Source organism: Balaenoptera physalus (assembly GCF_965194825.1).
Source record: "Balaenoptera physalus genome assembly, contig: SUPER_1_unloc_22, whole genome shotgun sequence".
Classification (NCBI taxonomy): Eukaryota; Metazoa; Chordata; class Mammalia; order Artiodactyla; family Balaenopteridae; genus Balaenoptera; species Balaenoptera physalus.
This window is the reverse complement of record NW_028126577.1, coordinates 73,826-92,898: the sequence shown is the minus strand read 5'-3', so window position 1 is coordinate 92,898 and position 19,073 is coordinate 73,826. Positions and strand designations below refer to the sequence as shown.

The following is a 19,073-nucleotide window of genomic DNA, read 5'->3' as shown; positions in this document are numbered from 1 at the left end:
AATACAAAACTATCAGTCATATCCCAATACCAAACACCAGTATTTGTTTAATCTTTCCCAACTATAGCCATATTACTATAATTACCACTCTCAGTCTGAGCAGCCAGAATTGCCATATTGTTAAGAGACAGAAATCTAAACACTACTTTCTTTGACCCTGCAGGAGGAGACTGAATCCTATACCAACACCTATTCTGACTCTTTGGTCACCCTGAAGTCTGTATTCATGGCCTACCAGGCTTTGTTATAATCTCACATATCATTACATACTATTTAGGACAAAAAGTGCCTTTCAGCTATTTGGGACTAGTATGAGTCACGTCCACTGGCTTTTTAGGATTTCTCTTGTGGGCCCATCATATGTTTACCATAGGGATAGCTGTCGACTCAGGAGCATACTTTGCATCAGCTACCGTAATTACTTCTATCCCTACAGGAGTAAAAGTATCTAGCTGATTAGCAACTCTTTATTTAAGTTTTCTTTCTCGTTTCTTTTTTTTTTTGGCTGCGTTGGGTCTTGGTTGCTGCACGTGGGCTTTCTCTGGTTGCGGTGCACGGCCTTTTCATTGCAGTGGCTTCTCTTGTTGCAGAGCACGGCCTCTAGGCGCGTGGGCTTCAGTAGTTGTGGCTTGCAGGCTCTAGAGGGCAGCTCAGTAGTTGTGGTGCATGGGCTTTTTGCTCCGCGCCATGCGGAATCTTCCCAGACGAGGGCTCGAACCCATGTCCCCTGCATTGGCAGGCGAATTCATAACCACTGCGTCACCAGGGAAGTCCCTGGTTAGCAACTGTTCACGGAGGTAATATTATATGACCTCCCACTATACTATGAGTTTTAGGCTTTAGTTTTTCTTTTTACAGTAGGTGGTTTGACAGGAATCATCTTAGCCAACTCATCCCCAGACATTGTCCTCCAGGATACATACTATGTAGTAGCACACTTCCGTGACCTAATGTCCATGGGAGCAGTCTTCACTATTATAGGAGGCTTCCTACACTGATTCCCACTATTCTCAGGTTATACAGTTAACTCAGCATGAGCAAAAATTCACTTCACAAGTATATTTGTAGTAGTAAATATGACTTCCTGCAGCACTTTCTTGGCCTCTCAGGGATGTCACTACGTTAGTCTGAGTACCCTGAGGCACACACAACATGAAATATTTTATCTTTAGGCTCATTCATCTCCGTAGCAGCAGTAATGCTAATAATCTTCATACTTTGAAAAGCATTTGCATCTAAACAAGAAGTCTTAGCAGTGGAAATTGCTACTCCTAACCTAGAATGGTTACACGAATGCCCTCCACCATATCCTATGTTTCAAGATCCTACCTATGTAAATGTGAAATAAGGAAGGACTCAAGTCCTTTTCAACCAGTTTCAAGCCAACACCATAACAATTATGTCTTTCTCAATAAATGAGATAAAAGTAAAAAGTGATGTAGCTTTGTCAAAGTTAAATCATAGGCTAAAATCCTGTATATTACTAAGGCATATCACTTTCATCTAGGCTCTCAAGATACAACATCACCGATTATGGAAGAACTTTTACATTTTCATCATCACACATTAATAGTGATTTTTAAAATAAGTTCTCTAGTCCTCTATATCATTTCACTAATATTGACATCTAAACTAACTCACTTGCATACAATAGATGCACAGGTAGAGAAAATGTGAACAATTTACTAGCCATTATTGTAATCTTAATTGCCCTATCATCATTGTGAATCCTTTACATGACACATGAAATCAATAACTCTTCCCAAACCATAAAAAACTATGGGTCAGTAATGATACTGAAGCTACAAATACACAGATTATGAAGATTTAAATGTTGACTCCTCTGTAATCCCCACATCAGAGCTAAAACCAGGAGAATAATGACTAATAGAAGTCAACAACCGAGTAGTTAGAGATAGTCATTGAATATTAGTTTCATCTGAAATTGTTGTACACTCCTGAGTTGTTCCTTCTCAGGCCTAAAAAGAGCTATCCCAGGATGCCTAACTTAAAGAATCCTAATACCAACAGGACCAGGCCTATGTTGTGGACAAGAGAACTCGTTTTCCTGAGTTCAAAGACAGGACAGAGGGATATGGCTGAGATATGGGGTGAATCTGGAGCCCATGGGGATGCACTCTCCAAGCTCCAGGATAGGAATGGGGCCTCTAGGGTCCCAGGCCACCCACCACACCCTCCCGAGCACGATCTGGACAACATTCCCTGTCAGTGATGAGGCAGCCCTAATACTGGTCATGCCCCGATGTTGTGTCCTATGTGGGCCCCATGCTCTTGGGACCACATCCCACACTCTGCAGGTCCATGCTACAGGGTCCTTCGTGCCTCAGGAGTACAGACCACACAACAAGCAGTTCCCTCCCCAACCAGCAGGAGGAGGGGAGGAGAGCAGGGGCACCAGGGAAATCTCACTCAGACAGCAACACCCCAGGGGTGCCAGCGGGGACAGTGATGATGCAGATGAGGCACAGACCAAGAGATGGGACCAGAGGACCCAAAAGGCAGCTGGTCAGGTCCTGGCTCATCTGCACCCAGGACACCTTTGTCCCTCATACACCCCCTTCCTCATACACCCTCTCCTTAAATGCAGATTCTTCAGATGCAAACAGGCAGAGCTTCAGACTGAAAGTCAGCTCTTCCAAAATGACCCATCAGCAAACACTGCAGGATTCCACTCCCTGTGCTTTGTGGCTGCTTCCCACTAGCTATTTATTTTACATTTGGTAGTATATATATGTCCATGCCACTCTCTCACTTCATCCCAGATTACCCTTCCCCCTCCCTGTGTCCTCAAGTCCATTCTCTATGGCTGAGTCTTTATTCCTGTCCTGCCCCTAGGTTCTTCATAACCATTTTTTTCTTTTTTTTTTAGATTCCATATATATGTGTTAGCATACGGTATTTGTTTTTCTCTTTCTGACTTACTTCACTCTGTATGACAGTCTCTAGGTCAATCCCCCTCACTACAAATAACTCAATTTCATTTCTTTTTATGGCTGAGTAATATTCCATTGTATATATGTGCCACAGCTTTATCCATTCATCTGTCGATCCTGCCAACACTTTTACTTTACTCAATTGAGACCAATGTCAGACTTGTAAGGTAATAAATTTACGATGTTTTGAGTCACTCAATTTGTGGTAATTCGTATGAAAGCAATAAAAAAACAAATACAGAGGTCCTACAAGAGCCAGGCTATATATTTATATTTAAGTATTTCTAAAATGAATTTAACCCTGTGATTGACAGCAGCAGCAGCTTCCAAGGGATCCCACCACACACCTGAGGCGAAAGCAGCCTAATAAAGAAGCAGTGACAGCAGCAGGTCACTGCCCCACACTTGGGGTAGAGGGGGATTTGATCTACTGTAGCAGCAGCATAGCCTGAATGGGAATGCATCCTCCTGTGGCACTAGTCCCATCAGCATTAGTCTAATCTGCTAGCATCTGCTGTGCCAACAGGCCCAACGTATACAAACCCTCCAACTCAGTAGCATTAAGTGAGCCAGGCTCAGTGTTTCCTGAAACTCATATCCAATGGCACTGGAAAGCCCAGATATCACCTACTGTTATGCAAACATAAAAAAAAATAACAGAAGACTGGCAACTTCAGAAAGAAAAGGGGAACAATGGAATGGGTGAAAACAAGTGGGATAAATATAAGAGACTATCATTAGCCTCATGAGTTTCTTAAATTCCCTCTGATGGTCAAAGCAAAAATTATGACACCATCTGATGTGGTTCTCAATGTATATAAAGGAAATACTACAGAAAATCATACTTTAAAACTGGGGACTATTAAGAGACCTAAATGGAAGTAAAATTTTGAAACTTCACTTGAAGTAATAAACCACTGATTCCAGTAGGCTATGATAAGTTACATATGTATAGTGTAATGCCAAAAGCAACCACTAAGAAAACTATACAAACAGTATCCACAAACGATTATAAATAAATTAGATTAAAATGGACTTATTAAAAAATGTTTAAGTAACCCACAAGAAGGCAAAATAAGAGAAACACAGGATTGAGAAACTGAGGTAAAAGACAAAACAAAAAATAAAATGGTAAACTGCGGTGGGGTGGGGATGGTGGTGTGCTGAATTGGGCGATTGGGATTGACATGTATACACTGATGTGTATAAAATTGATGCCTAATAAGAACCTGCAGTATAAAAAAACAAACAAACAAAACAACTAATACTAAACTTTCATTGGGTTATTTGTATGGAAATATGTTAATATAAATGTTTCAGACATTACATGAAATTTCTAAAAATCTTATATTTGTATTTGTATTGAAATATGTATGGAAATATGTTAATATAAATGTTTCAGACATTACATGAAATTTCTAAAAATCTTATATGTTCTGGTATAATGTTATAAGTAATAATCCTAGTTATTACTTTAAAATGTATATCTCAGAAATAACTAATTTTCTTGTCAACTGCATTATTATGAACTTTCATCAAATCTTTAACTGTGGTCATTTTTAAGTCTTTTCTCATTTACAGACAGTTCTGGGTGTACTCTGATGCTTTGGCAAATATGTTCCTATAAAAGGGTTTCATCTTCAAGAAATTCATGGAAAAGACTCTGACAAGTACAGGTTTCTGGTAACTGACTGTACTACTGAACTGAATGAATAAGCATTTTCAGAACTCTAATGAAAAACTGATGAACTCATAAAAGTGCTAACAAAAGATCAAGATGAAAAAAAATTTAATTACATGGGACTGAGTGAACTGATGAGGATGAGTATAATTTTTGTGACTTTCCGTCTGAATTAAAAAAAAATCTCACAAGGACTCAGAGGCAAAGAATATACAAATCAATTTTCACTGCAAAGTAAAGGAGCTGTTACAGTGGAGGATTACTGGACTGAATGTCAATATTATGACATAGCATGAGTGTGTTTCATGTTTGGTAATTGCAATCATTGTTGCTTTTGTTGTGGTCATCCATGTAGAATGCTTGTTGTCAGTCTATTTATCTCTTGTAAAAATAAAATACAGTGTGTGTGTGTGTGAAAAAAATAAAATAAAAAATAAACATAAAAAAAATAAAATGCTAGACCTCATCTTTAACATAGCAATCGTTACATTAACTGTAAATGATCTAAATAGCCAAGTCAAAGACAGACATTGGAAGAGTAGATGAAAAAATCACAAGCATGATCCAACTATATACTGTCTATAAGAAGCTTACTTTAAACATCATGATATTGGTAGTTCAGAGTAAAAGGATGAAAAAGGTATATCATGTGAACATTCATCAGAAAAAGCAGAAATGGCTATATTAATATCAGATAAAGTAGATTTCAGAGCAAAGGAAATTATTAGGGGCAAAGAGGGTCATTACATAAAGATAACAGGAATAATCCACCTAGATGACCTAGTGATACTAAATGCGTGTGCACCAAACAACAGAACTTCAAAACACATGAAGCAAACACTGAAAAAGGTAAAAGGAGAAAATTTCAAATCCACAATTATTATTTGAGACTTCAACACAGCAATTTATAGAACTCCCAGAGAGAAAAATCAGCAAGGGTATGGAAGAACTGAAAACATCATCAATCAACAGGATATAACTGACATTTAAAGAACACACTCAATAAAAGCAGAATACATATTCAAGTGTCCATGGAACATTCACTCATATACCATACACTGGGTGATAAAAAAACATTAGCAGATTTAAAAGAATTAAAATCAGAGAGAGTATGTTCTCTAGCCATAATGGAACCAGACTAGAAATCAATAACAGAAAGACAACAGGAAAATCTTCAATCACATGAAAACTAAACATCACAATTCCAAATAACTCATGGGTAAAAAGTCAAGGAAAAAATTTTAAATGCATAGAATAAAAGAAAATGGAGATATAACAGATCAACGTTTGTGGAATGAAGTGAAAGCAATGCTGAAAGGCAAGTTTATAGCACTAAATTGGGAAAGAAAATATTTCAAAGAAATAGTCTAATTTTCTATATTAAAATAGTAAAAACGGAAGAGGAAAAAACACTAAACAAGCAGAAAGAAGGAAATAATAAAGATGAAACAAAAATCCATGAAACTAAAAACAGGAAAATGGGGGGGGGGAGGAAATCAATGAAACAAAAGGCTGGTTCTTCAAAATAAACAATCTAATCAAGAAAGATGTAGCAAGACTGATAAAGATAAAAAGAGAGATGGCACAAATCACAGATATCAGAAATGCAACCAGGGATACCATGACATATCCTGCAGGTTAATAAGGGACACGTTATTATGAACAAGTCTACACTATAAATTCAAAACTGTGGATGAAATGGACCAATGCGTCTACACCCAAAATTACCAAAACTCAGCCAAGATGAAAGAGACAATCTCAATTTTCCTGTAACTATGAGAAACACTGATTTTTCATTTAAAAACTCCCAAAAGAAATATTCAGGCTTAGATGTTTCACTTTTACCCAAGACTTAAAGCATTAACACCAATTTTACATGACTTGATAAGAAACGGAAGTAGAGGGAACAGTTCCTAATTAATTTTATGAAGCCAGTATTACCTTGATACCAAAACCAGACTGGGACAGTATAGAAAGAAGAAAACTACAGCCCAGTATTTTTTATGAAATTGGCTGTAAAAATCCTCAGCCAAATATTAGCAAATTAAATCCAGAAATATATAAAAAGAATAATATACCATGACCAAGCGGTATTTATTCCAGTTATGCAAAGTTGGTTAAATATTTGAAAATCAAACAATGTAATCTACCATATCCAACAGATTAAGGGGGAAAAGTCATGTGATCCTAATCATTAATGCAGAGAAAGCATTTGATAAAATCCAATCCCATTCATGATTTTAAAAAAAGAAGAAAAAAAACTCCAAGCAAACTAGGAATAGAAAAGGAACATACTGAAACTCATAAAGATGATCTACAAACAACCTATACCGACATTATATTTAACTGTGAAAGACTGAACGCTTTCTCTGTAAGATCAGAAACAAGGCACCGATATCTGCTCTCACCACTTTTATTAAATATATTACTGGAGGTTCTAGTAAGAAAATAAAGCAAAAATAAATAAATAGATAAATTTAACAGTTAAATTTTTAAAAAGTTTATTTAAAAGATGAAAGAACTATTCCTACTATGTTGAATAGGAAGGAATATATCCTACTGAATGTTGAATAGTAATATATCCTATTATATTGAATAAGGAAAACTAAAACTGTCTATATCTGAAGATGAGATGATAATCTAAATGGAGAAAATACCAAGGAATCCACAAAAAGCTTGAGAAATAATATTCGTTTGTAAATGTTTTAGAGTACAAGATCCACACAATTTTATCAAATTACATATTAATAACAAATGTGTAGAAGCTTAAATAAAAATATGTGATGCCATTTACAACTGACCTAAATAAATACTTAAATAGAAGCCCAATAAGACATTTATAGGACCTCTATACTGAAAATTACAAAATGCTGATGAAGAAAATTTTAAAAGTCCCAAACAAATAGGGAGACATACCTTGTTCATGGATTAGAAAACACAACATAATAAAGATGTCAATTCTCCCCAAGTTAACAGGCTTAACACAATTACTCTTAAAATGCCCTCAAGGTTTTTGTGGATATAGACAAGCTTATTCTAAGATTTATATGGTAGGAAGAGGCTGAAGAATAGCTAAAACAATTTGTAAAGGAAGATTAAAATGGGAGGAATTAATCTACCCAATTTCAAGATTTCGCCATAATGATGGAGGGTAGATACACAGATCAATGGAATGGAACAGAGAACCCAGAAATAGACCGACACAAATACATTTAACTTGGTTTTGACAGCAGTGCAAAAGCTATCAGGGAAGAATAGACTTTTCAAAAAATGGTACTGAAACAGTTGGACATCCCTCGACAAAAACAAACAAACAAACAATGAACCTTAACCTAAACCTTACACATCTTACACAAAAATTAAATCAAAGTGGATCATAATCTTAAATGTAAAAGCAGGACAGTTTTAGAAAAAAAAAATAGGAGAAAATCTTTGGCATCTAGAACTAGGTGAATAATTCTTAGACTTGACACCGAAAGTATGATCAATAAAAGCAAAAACTGATAAATTGGATCTCATCAAAATAAGTTAAAAATGCTTCATAGAAGATCCTTTTAAGTGGATGAAAACTCAAATTACACAGTGGGAAAACATATTTGAAAACCCCATAGGAGACAAATGACTTGTATCTATAATATACAAAGAACTCTCCAAACAACTTAAAAAAATCCAACTAGAAAATAGTCAGAAGACAGGAACAGACATTTCATGGAAGAGAATATACACATGGCAAAGAAGCACATGAAAAGATGTTCAACATCGTTAGCCGTCAGGGAAATGCAAATTAAGACCATAATGAGATATCAGAGAATAACTAAAATTAAAGTATAGTGACAACATCAAATGCTAGCGAGTACGTAGAAAAATTATATCACATCACTGGTGGGAAAATAAAATGGTTTAGCCACTCTGAGAAACAGCTTGACAGTCTCTTTTAATCCTAAAAGTAGATTCACCCTACAATGCAGTAATTGTACTCTTGAGCATTTATCCAAAAGAAACAAAAACTTAATGAAGTTCCCACAGAAACTTACACATAAATGTTCATAGCAGTTTTATTTCTAATAGCCGAAAACTGGCAACTACCCAAATGTCTTTCAATGGGTGAATGTTGAAACAAATTGTGATAAAATCTTATGATAGAATACTACCGAGCAACAACAAGGAACAAATTATTAATATATGCAAAAATTGAAATGAACTTCAAGGGAATGATGCCGAGGGAAAATTTTTTAAAAGCCAATCTCCGAAGATTAAGTAATTCATGATTATGTTTACATATTATTCTTAAAATAACAAAACTGTGGAGATGGAGAACAGATTAGAAGTTGCCAAGGGTTAGAGATGGGGGTAGAAGGTACAGCAGGGGAACTTCGTGAGGTTTTTGTGGTCCCAGTACAAATAATACAGCAATCTTGGTTTTAATCCCTAAAGATTTTTTAAAGCAATTCCTAATAAGAGGTGTCCAGATATTTAGCAATGGCAGCAGATTAGAGGTATAGCTCCCCAACATGACAACTTCGAAAGAGATCTATACTATCAATACTAATTTAATGCATATGTTAATTTTTAAAAGGCCAGTCACAATACTTAAATGGTACATATCTTAACGATATTACTCCGGGTATCCAGCTATACCAGATGGACTAGCAGGAGTTTCTGTACATTCAATCTTATTTAAGACAGTAAATCTTATAATAAGACAGTTAAAAAAAGAAAAAGAAAAAAAACAAACCTCAACTACAGTTGGATATTCTCACAGCAAGATGAGGTGAAAATACGTAGCAGCGGTTCAAAAGCTTAAGCAGTGGCACCTAAATTTGGCTGCACATTAGAATCCTCTGAAGCACTTTTTAAAAACCCTCACACCGACGGTTGGTCATGCTAGACCAATACAATCATTTTAACTCTCCTCAGACGATGCCAATGTCTAGCCAGAACCGAGAACCAGCGGACTAAGCAGAAGGGGATGTTTCTACAAAGATCTCTTAACAATAAGTCCTCTCACCCAATCAAGATTTACCTCCCCGCAAAGGGGTAAAGGAGGCTAGATGTTGTCCATACTTGCTTAGCTTTAATTAGCACTTGTGACTTGCCCAAAACCTAGATCATGTTTCCCCTAAATTTCATGTTATTCCCTAAGTTTTTCAAACCCAAGGCTAAGGGGTTTGCCAGGATGAGATTTTAAGTGCTCACACAGGGGAAGTCCCTGGCAAACCAGGACAGCGGTCACTCTACATTGCAATGTAAAGCATCCGAAATAACCCTGCCACTGCTCCCAGATACTACTAGTCTGTGCCAACCAGTGGAGAAAAGGCATTCTCCATTACTACCATGGCAAATGCTACTGTACTTACCTTGGCTAGTCCCTATCTTTTCCAGGCGCCACTCCCCTTCACCTGCTGGTGGATGCTTTGGCCAGCTGACAATGCAGATATTTTCAAACTTTAAGGTGAATAAAAATCATCTGGAGGGTCTGTTGTAACAGAGATCACTGAGCCCCACCAGAGTTGCTGATTCCATAGGGCTGGGACCGGGCCCTAAAACTTGAATATCTAACACATTATCAGGGGATGCTGGGAAAGCTGGGCAGGTAATGGTAAAGCTGGCCAGGAAAAAGAAACCCGACGTGTCAGATCATAAAGTACGGAAGGGCAAGCCCGCCAGCAGTTCAGGCCGGTGGGGGGGGACCGGGGTCCCCAGCCCTACAGGGCCAACGGCAGACCGGCTCGGGCGACCCTCGGAAGCGCGGGGTCCCCGCGGCCGAGTCTGTGCCCCCGGCCGGCCCCGGCTCCCCTCTGCCCACCCTGCGCACGGGGGCTGGAAACGGCCGCGGAGAAGCAGGCAGGGCGGGAAGGGGGGCTCCAAAGAGGGTCTGGCGACTCGAGTCGCTCCGTTTCTCGGTGGGCTCAGCGCGCGCCCTGGGGGAAGAGAGGTGGAGGTCCAGGAAGAGGGGACGGGCGGCACTCACGTAGACCAGCAGCAGCCATGGGTAGACGGCGGGCTCGGCCACCACGGGCGACTCCAGCCTCAGCTTCTCCCCCACGTTTTCGCGCGCGGCCCCCGCACCAGGCTAGTCTGGCGGTTGGGGGAGGGGCGGGGCGCCGCCGGCGGGGGCGGGACAGGCGGGCGGGCGGGAGGCTGAGGGGAGGGAGCCTGGCCTGGGCCTCAGCCGGCGCCGCCGCCGCGCCGCCGCCGCCGCCGCCGCCGCCGCCGCCGCCGGCGGCCTGCTCCCGTCCGGCCCCCGGCTCCCTCTTTGTGGTCACAGGCCCGGGGCCTCCAGCGCTGCTGCCAACTGGGGCCGGCGTGAGGCAAGCACAATGAGCCGGGGGCCAGCTGAACCACTCACTCGCAGCGAGCGCCTCCCGCCCCGTGGACCCGCCCCCTCGCACGCACGCACGCACGTACGAACGCACGCACGCACGTACGCACGCAAGCACGCACGCACGTCTTCAGCTGCCCCCGGCCACACCCACCGGCCCGAAGTGGAGACCCGGGGAGACCCCTCGGGGCCTGGGGTGGCGGGTTCGACTCCCGCCCTTGACGTACCGTGACACCTCCCCCCCAATAATAAGACTATAATTCCTCATTAAATATGGCAGCCGGAATCCTGGCTTCTGTTCACAAAAATGCTGTGTATTTAGCCTATGCTAGGCACCAGACCTGGACGCTCAGTACTGGCAAAAAAGGAAATGCCCTGCCCTCATGGCGCTGCCATTTTAATTGGAATAGTAGTGACAATGGTCAAGGGAGAAAATAAAGTGTCATCGCCACGGGGATGGTTAATCTCATGTGCGCACTGCGTGGGGCCCCGGCAACCACAAACATTATTCCAGATGTGGCCAGGAAGGTATTTTTCAGAAGAGATGAACACTGAAATTGGACCACTTTGCATAAAGGAGATTGTCAATGCCGTGGCGTGGGTGGGCCTCGTCCATCAGTTGAAGGACTGGAGAGAAAAATGAGGTTCCGTAGAAAGAGGGAACTGTTCCTCCAATGGCCTTGGCACATCAGCTCTTCCCTGTGTCTCCAGCCCAGAGTCCTGCCCTGACTTGCCTGCCTCACGGTCACATGAGTCAACTCCTTAAAACAAAACTATATATGTAAAAATACTGAATATATACAAGCCTATTAATTTGTATATGTGTGTATACATATTATATATATGTATACACATATGTTTATATGTGCGTGCGTTTGTAGTATATGTGTAAGTACTATATACAGTATACATACAAGCCTATATATTTGTGTGTATATATTGTATACATGTATGTATGTGTATATATATATATAGTATACATATTATAAATGTGAACATGCTGTATATATACACACACCCATATATTGATTTATGGGTGTGTGTATATAGACAGTGTATGTACACTGTATGTATGTATGTATACAGTGTATATTTATATATAGGTGTGTATATCTGTTGTATACCTGCATGTGTATATGTTTCTAGGTATTATATGTATATATGAATATACTATTATATACACACTTGCGTATGAATTTATATGTGTATGTCCATGCGCATATTTACATATAGGTGTGTGTGTGTGTATACATTGTATATATGTATGTGTATATATCTTATATATATGATATATGTATGTATATATACGATGAATTTCTATATACAGTACACATATATTTTTATGCTATATGCTTTTATATGTAGGTGTATATGTGTGTCTATATGTATGTACGTGTATGTATTGCATATATTATATGTGTATGTATGTATACTGTCTATATGCACACCTAAATATCTTTGTATGTGTGTATATATGTATGATATATATGTACCTAGGTGTGTATATTGCATATGTTATACGTATGTGTACATACTGTATATATACAAACTATGCATTTTATATGTGTGTATGTATAGTGTATATGTATGTGTGTATTGTATATATTATGTGTATATGTGTGTATACATACTGTATATATACAAACTGCATTTTATGTGTGTATATATGTATGAGTTTATTGTATATACTATATGTGTATATGTGTGTACGCATACTGCATATGTACACAGCTGTATATTTTTGTATGCTTGTACATATGTACGTGTGTGTGTATATACACACACACCCCGTATGGATTCTGTTTGTCTGGAGAACCCTCACTGATACGGACACTTATGACAATTGAGTACCTGCTCTTTGCCAGCCAGGGAGCCAAAGGCTTGTCTTTCGGGGTCTCCCTTAAGTGTCACAAGTCCCAGGAGGGAAGGTGATGCTGCTCCTACCAGTTGAGGTGCCTCAGGATCAGTTAGGTGGACAGGGCAGGGGGCTGGAGCCTGGTGGAGCCCAGGTGGAGTTCTAGCAGCAGTACAGCCTAGCAGTCCCACTTCCCCGGGTGCTTCTCACAAAGACGCCGAGGGAGAGTCAGGATCTGAAGGAGGGGATGAGGAAGCTTCCGTGGGTCCGCAAGCCCAGACCAAGGCTGACTCGTCAAGAGTGTTAGAGGTCAGGACTGTGGTTACCCTGGGGGTGGGCTTACACAGAGCCATTCATATTCTGAAAAAGTATCCATTCTGCTCTTGTTTGTATGGTTACCCCCCTCCCCCAAATCTTTTAAAAACAGATTCTCTTGGTTGCTGGGAACACACATGGGGAAGTTGTGTGTGAGGGGGTATGATCCAGGGGACAGGGAGGATAAGCCCCCCACTCGTAGGGCCAGGAGTGGCTCAGCTTTGTGAGCTGAGGATGGCCCACGAGGTCCCAGAGAGAAGGGTCCCTGCTCCGTCCCTGCTCTGTGCACCCCATTCCCAGCCTGAGAAGCCCAGAGCCAACCCCCCCACCCCCCCGCTGCAACACACACACACCAGGGAGGAGAGCCAGTCACCGTGGCTCCCAGGCTCCGGCTCCAAGGCTCCCGGCACTAGGAGCTATTTTCAGCTTTCATGCCCTAGGACACGGCCAGAGCTATTGTCTCAGGAAACTCTCTGTCTGTCTCTCACCCGGCCTCCCTCCCTTCCTCCCTCCCTCCTCCGCTTCTCCCCCTCCAGCTCCACCTGTCCTCCCCTCCACCCTGCATTTCTACACAGGATGGCTCACAGACAGCTGCTCCCTGTGCCCACCTGCCACCATTCCATGGATGTCAAAGCAAGCCCTGGGGACTTCCCTGGAGGTCCAGTGATTAAGACTCCGAGCTTCCACTGCAGGGGACGCGGGTTCGATCACTGGTCAGGGAAATAAGATCCCACATGCCGCACGGCACGGCCAAAAAAAATGGATAAATAAAGTTATAGTGATGAAACAGCCCTAGTGGTGCAAGGATGGGACGTATAGCTCTATGGTATAGAATAAAGGTCCAGAAACAGATATATGAGAACTTGATATGATAGAAAGTAGGGAAATTAAGGAGTTTTCAATAAATGGCATTAGGACAATTGCATATCCATGTGGGAAAAAGTAAATTAGAAAATAAAAAAAAGCAAGCCCTGGTCAGGTGTGACCTTGGGCCCAGGGCCATTGGCACATGTTGTCATGTGGGACGTTCTTCCTTAGACTCCTCCCTCCCTCCTGTGTCACTGTCACTTCCTCCAGAACCTTCCTGGACTCCACTCCACAAGCCCGGGGTGTGCCCTCACCCGCCCTGGATCACCAGAATTCCAATCCCGGCCCACCCTTCCCTGCCAGGTAGAGAACTGTGCATGGTCAATAAGACCGTAGAGGTCATTGGCCATTGCTATTGCAGCTGGAATTGTTACTGTGTTTAGATAGGGTGACCAACACCCGCCCCCAGTTTGCCCAGGACCGCTCAGGTTTGAGCGCTGGAATTCTGGGGAAACCCTCAGTCCCAGGGGACCCCAGAAGGCTGGTCAGCCTATTTAGGACAGATCTTTCACTTGATCTCCCAACCCCCGAGAGCCAGAAAGGGAATCTCCCCCCTCCTTCCATTGTAACCTTCATTCATTCATCCACTTATCCCTGTATTCAACTCCTTTATTCAGCAAGTATTTATGAAGCATCTACTACAGAGCAGACACTATTCTAGGTGCTGCGGACATAACAGCATCCCTGTCCTCAAAGAGCTCACGTTCTAGCGAGGGCAGCAAACAGTAAACTGAGAAGGTGTGATTTATTACTTGGGGATGATGTCTCGGAGACCACTGCAGGGCAAGGGAGGTGGGAGAGGAAAGGGGCAGTTCTAAATTCAGGCGCTGACGGGATTGGGGCAGACCTTGCCCTGGGCCAGGCTGGTTGCTTCAACACAGCTGTCCTCGCCCAGAGCCATCCTGCCCCCGCCTCACCCAGTTCTTCCGTGATGTGTGTGGAAAATCTGTGGTTGTCACAACTGGGGGGGAGGGGACCCTGGAATCAAATGGGTGCGGCCAGGGATGCTGCTAAACCCCACACAGTGACCAGGAGAGGCCCTCAGCAGAGGATGACCCGCTCCGAATAAACCCAGTGCCATGGGGGATACCCTGCACTAATATTATTCAGACCCGCTGGTGCCCCCAGATTCCTGCACAGGCAGGGACTCTAACCGGGTCACCTCTGTATCCCGAGGTGACCTAGAGTGGGGCAGCCAGGAGGGCTGAGATGAGTATCGGGGGTGGGTGAAATGACAAATTTCTGTGCCCACTGTCCCCGCCGCACCCCAGGGGCGATGGCCTCTATCTCCTCCCTGTGCAGGTAGCTTTTCCCTGAGCCATTTCTTCTTGTCAAGGTCCCTGTCGCAGGTTGGGTTCCCCGAAGATGACGTTGAGAGCAAGGATTGGAGTGCAGGTGGTTGATGTGAGGCGTGCAGGAACAGATACAGCTGCCATAGGGTCCCACAATTCCACTCCTGGGCATAGATCCGGAGAAAACTCTAATTCAAAACTATACATACACCCCTGGGATTTCCCTGGTTGCCCAGTGGTTAAGACTCCGCGCTTTCAGTGCAGGGGGCATGGGTTCCATTTCTGGTCAGGGAACTAAGATCTCACATGCCGTGTGACAATAAAAGAAGAAAGAAAAAAGAAAGAAAGAGAGAAAGAGAGAGAGAAAAAAAGGAAGAAAGAGAGAAAGAGAGAGAGAGAAAGAAAAGAAGAAAGGAAGAAAGAAGGAAGAAAGAAAGAAAAGATACACGCACCCCAATGTTCATTGCAGCACTATTTACAGTAGCCAAGACATGGAAGCTACCTAAATGTCCACTGATGGATGAATGGATAAAGAAGATGTGGTACATATATACAATGGAATATTATTCAGCCATAAAAAGAATGAAATAATGCTATTTGCAGCAACGTGGATGGACCTAGAGATGATCATACTAAGTGAAGTAAGTCAGAAGAGAAAGACAAATATCATATGATCTCACTTATATGTGAAATCTAAAATACGACACAAATGAACTCGTCCACAAAACAAAAACAGACTCACAGACATAGAGAACAGACTTGTGGTTGCCAAGGGGGAGAAACAGTGAGGGAGGGTTGGATTGGGAGTTTGGGGTTAGCAGATGCAAACTATTAAATATAGGATGGATAAACTACAACGTCCTACTGTCTAGCACAGGGAACTATATTCAGTATCCTGTGATAAGCCATAACGGAAAAGAAAAAAGTTTTATTTATAGGTTCCATCCCTAACTGAGCTGGCCCATCCCCTCCCATGGTTCTAAGTGCAGCCCGAGGCTGCAGACTTCCCACCGTGGTCTTCAGCTCCAGAGCAAGCCACCTGCAAACCACCCACATCTTCCCAGGGGCTGGCAACTCTCCTTTGCTACTGATGCCAAGACACATCCAGATAGCAAAAATGTGACCATGAAAAGAAACTCAGGCATGTTCAAATCAGGGAAATAACATTCTTAGCTCTGTTCAGTACTCGCTTAATTTTAGAGCTTAGAGTTACAAAAAAGTTGCAAAGATCTGTACAGAGTGTACAGAGTGCCGTGGACCCTGACCCAGTACCCCTATTTCCAACTCGTTAGTACCTTAGTACGACATGTTTATCCAACTAAGGAACCAAGATGGATACATTGTTATTAACTAAAGTCCAAACTTTATTAGCATTTCCCTAGTGTTCCCCTAACATCCTTTTTCTGTCCCAGTCTCCTCTGGGCTGTGACATTTCTCAGACGTCGCTGGGTTTTGATACCTTGAAAGTTTTGAGGAGGACTGGTCAGGTATTTTGTCCCTCAATTTGTTTGTCTGTTTGTTTTCGGATGTTTTCTTATGGTTGGTCTGGAGTTATGGGGTTTGGGGCGGAAGACCCAGACAGAGATAAAAATGCCATTTTCCTCAGGTCACATCAAGGATACACACCATCAACGGGACTTATGACAAACGATTTTACCCTTGATCACCTGGCCAGTATCGTCTTTTTTTTCTTGCTGCGTTGGGTCGTCGTTGCGTGTGGGCTTCTGTAGTTGTGGCACGGGGGCTCAGTAGTTCTGGCTCCCAGGATCTAGAGTGCAGGCTCAGTAGTTGTGGCCCACGGGCTTAGTTGATCTGCAGCACCTGGGATCTTCCCGGACCAGGGCTTGAACCTGTGTCCCCTGCATTGGCAGGCGGATTCTTTTCTTTTCTTTTTTTCTTTTGCAACCAAAACTTTAATCCCAAGGATTCTCACAAAACATATTACAAATGACAGCATGAAAAAAAAAAATTGCACAGTAACTCAAAGTTCAGCTCTACAATATACTCTTAATCTGGCAGGACATTGGTATCTTGATAATCTCAAATTTCCAAAGAATATTACAAAGAGCTATGTATTCATGTACAGCAAACACAGAGGGGACGTATGACCTAACTCAAAGGTAAACTAACTTCCTTTAAACTTCTTAGATTTTAAACTCCCTGGACAACCTCTTGTCCAGTGTGAAGACTAGTGGAATTTTTAAACCTCTAATCTAGGGTAAGGGTGCGGCTTTCATTTTTACCTGCTGGCTTGGGTTCACAGCACCTTTTAAAGACTGCTTGCTTAACTACAGCTGCATACCATATCCCAGCTACAGAAAGTCTTTTCAATGTTTGCCAGTGTTGTTTCCATAATAGTAAACATCACACTTTAGGTGGGCAGGAGTTAGAGTTTCATTATCAGTCTAGGCAAGACCAAAAATTCAAAGCAAATTCAATTTTGCTTAAGGGAACATTGTAAGGTAACAATTCTTCATATTACATGCCTCATAGGATCCATTTCAAACCATAGAGAATGACACCTTTATGTGTCACTGTCCCAAGAGACAAACAAGTGTGAACAACTAAAACATTTAAAAAGTGCACCAAGCTTCGGAAGTCTCAAACAAAACTTGAATATTCTGTACATACTCCTGCCAAATGAAGTTATTGCCTGTACACCACTCTTCTTGCAAAGTGGTCTTCCATTTCCCTTTCATTTGACCTAGATCGGCTAGGAGACCTAGAGAAAGATCGGGATGGCTTGTGATTTCTCTCTTGGGACAGGGATCTCTCTCTTCTCCTATATCTAGAAAGGGACCTGCTCTGGCTGACGGAGAAGGCTCTCCATCTTGGAGATGTGTGGGAGGTGGAGGACTCCTCCTCCGATAATCATCTCGAGGGCGACGACCCCAAGAAGGAGGCGTCACGATTTCGACTTCTCTTTTCCCCATTCGACAGGTCCACTCTTACTCGGCAGCCACATAGTGTTCTCCCATCTAGTTCTCGGACAGCATCAGCTGCATCTCGGGGATCTTCACATTCAACAAGAGCGAAGCCAGGAGGGTTTTTAGCACCCCACACACTTCAGAGTGGTCCATAATAGCCTAAAGCTCGTTCCAATTCAGCCTTGTTACCACTGTTTCCAAGATTCCCTACATAAACTTTACAGTCCAATGGACAGGAATCACGATGCAAGACCCTCGTGGCTCCTGGGTTTCACGGGCCACAGGGTGGTCCCGGGCCTCTAGAATCTGGCAGCTGAATCTGCTTACACAAGCTATCCTGTGGGGATGCTTTCCCACCTATGTTCCAGCCCGGGGCCCTGCTGTCTTGGCCCAGCCTCCCGGGTGAGAGGGTGAACCCCAGCTCCCTGGAGCAGACACTCAGAGCCCTGGTGACCGGACTCACAGCTGACGGGGCTGGAGCAGCGGCTGGACATTTGTGGCCAGCCTGGTGGTGTTTGGCCCCGTCTGCAGTTCCAGTTCCAGCTGAGAAAGAGCCTCCCTGTGTTATTTTCTCCTGGTTGTGTAAGGATCCCCGGTGTCATTTGACAGAAGTGTAGATGGTGTGTTCTTTCTCTCTTTTCTCCCTGCTTCCTCTCCTCCCTCTATCCCTCCCTCTCTCCCTCTCCCTCTTTCCCTGTTCCACTCTCCCTCTCCCTCTTTCCCTCTCTTTCTCTCCATCTGTCTCTCCCTCTCTCCCTCCCTCTCTCCCTCTCCCTCTCTCTCTTTCCCCTCCCTCGCTCCCTCTCCCTTTCCCTCTTCCCTCTCCCTCTTCCCTCTCCCTCTTTCCCTCTCCCTCTCTT

At 42.6% G+C, this 19,073-nt stretch overlaps 1 pseudogene across 1 annotated transcript in view; it reads right to left on the bottom strand.

Annotated features, from left to right (window-relative positions):
• Nucleotides 1–19,073, bottom strand: part of LOC309650468 — a 99,503-nt pseudogene that overhangs the window by 24,547 nt on the left and 55,883 nt on the right. The window contains exons 2-3 of the transcript in view: nucleotides 17,940–18,477; nucleotides 10,607–10,971 (exon numbers count right to left, since the gene is read on the bottom strand). The product of the transcript in view is annotated as an uncharacterized misc_RNA (transcript). The remainder of the gene's footprint in view (nucleotides 1–10,606; nucleotides 10,972–17,939; nucleotides 18,478–19,073) is intronic.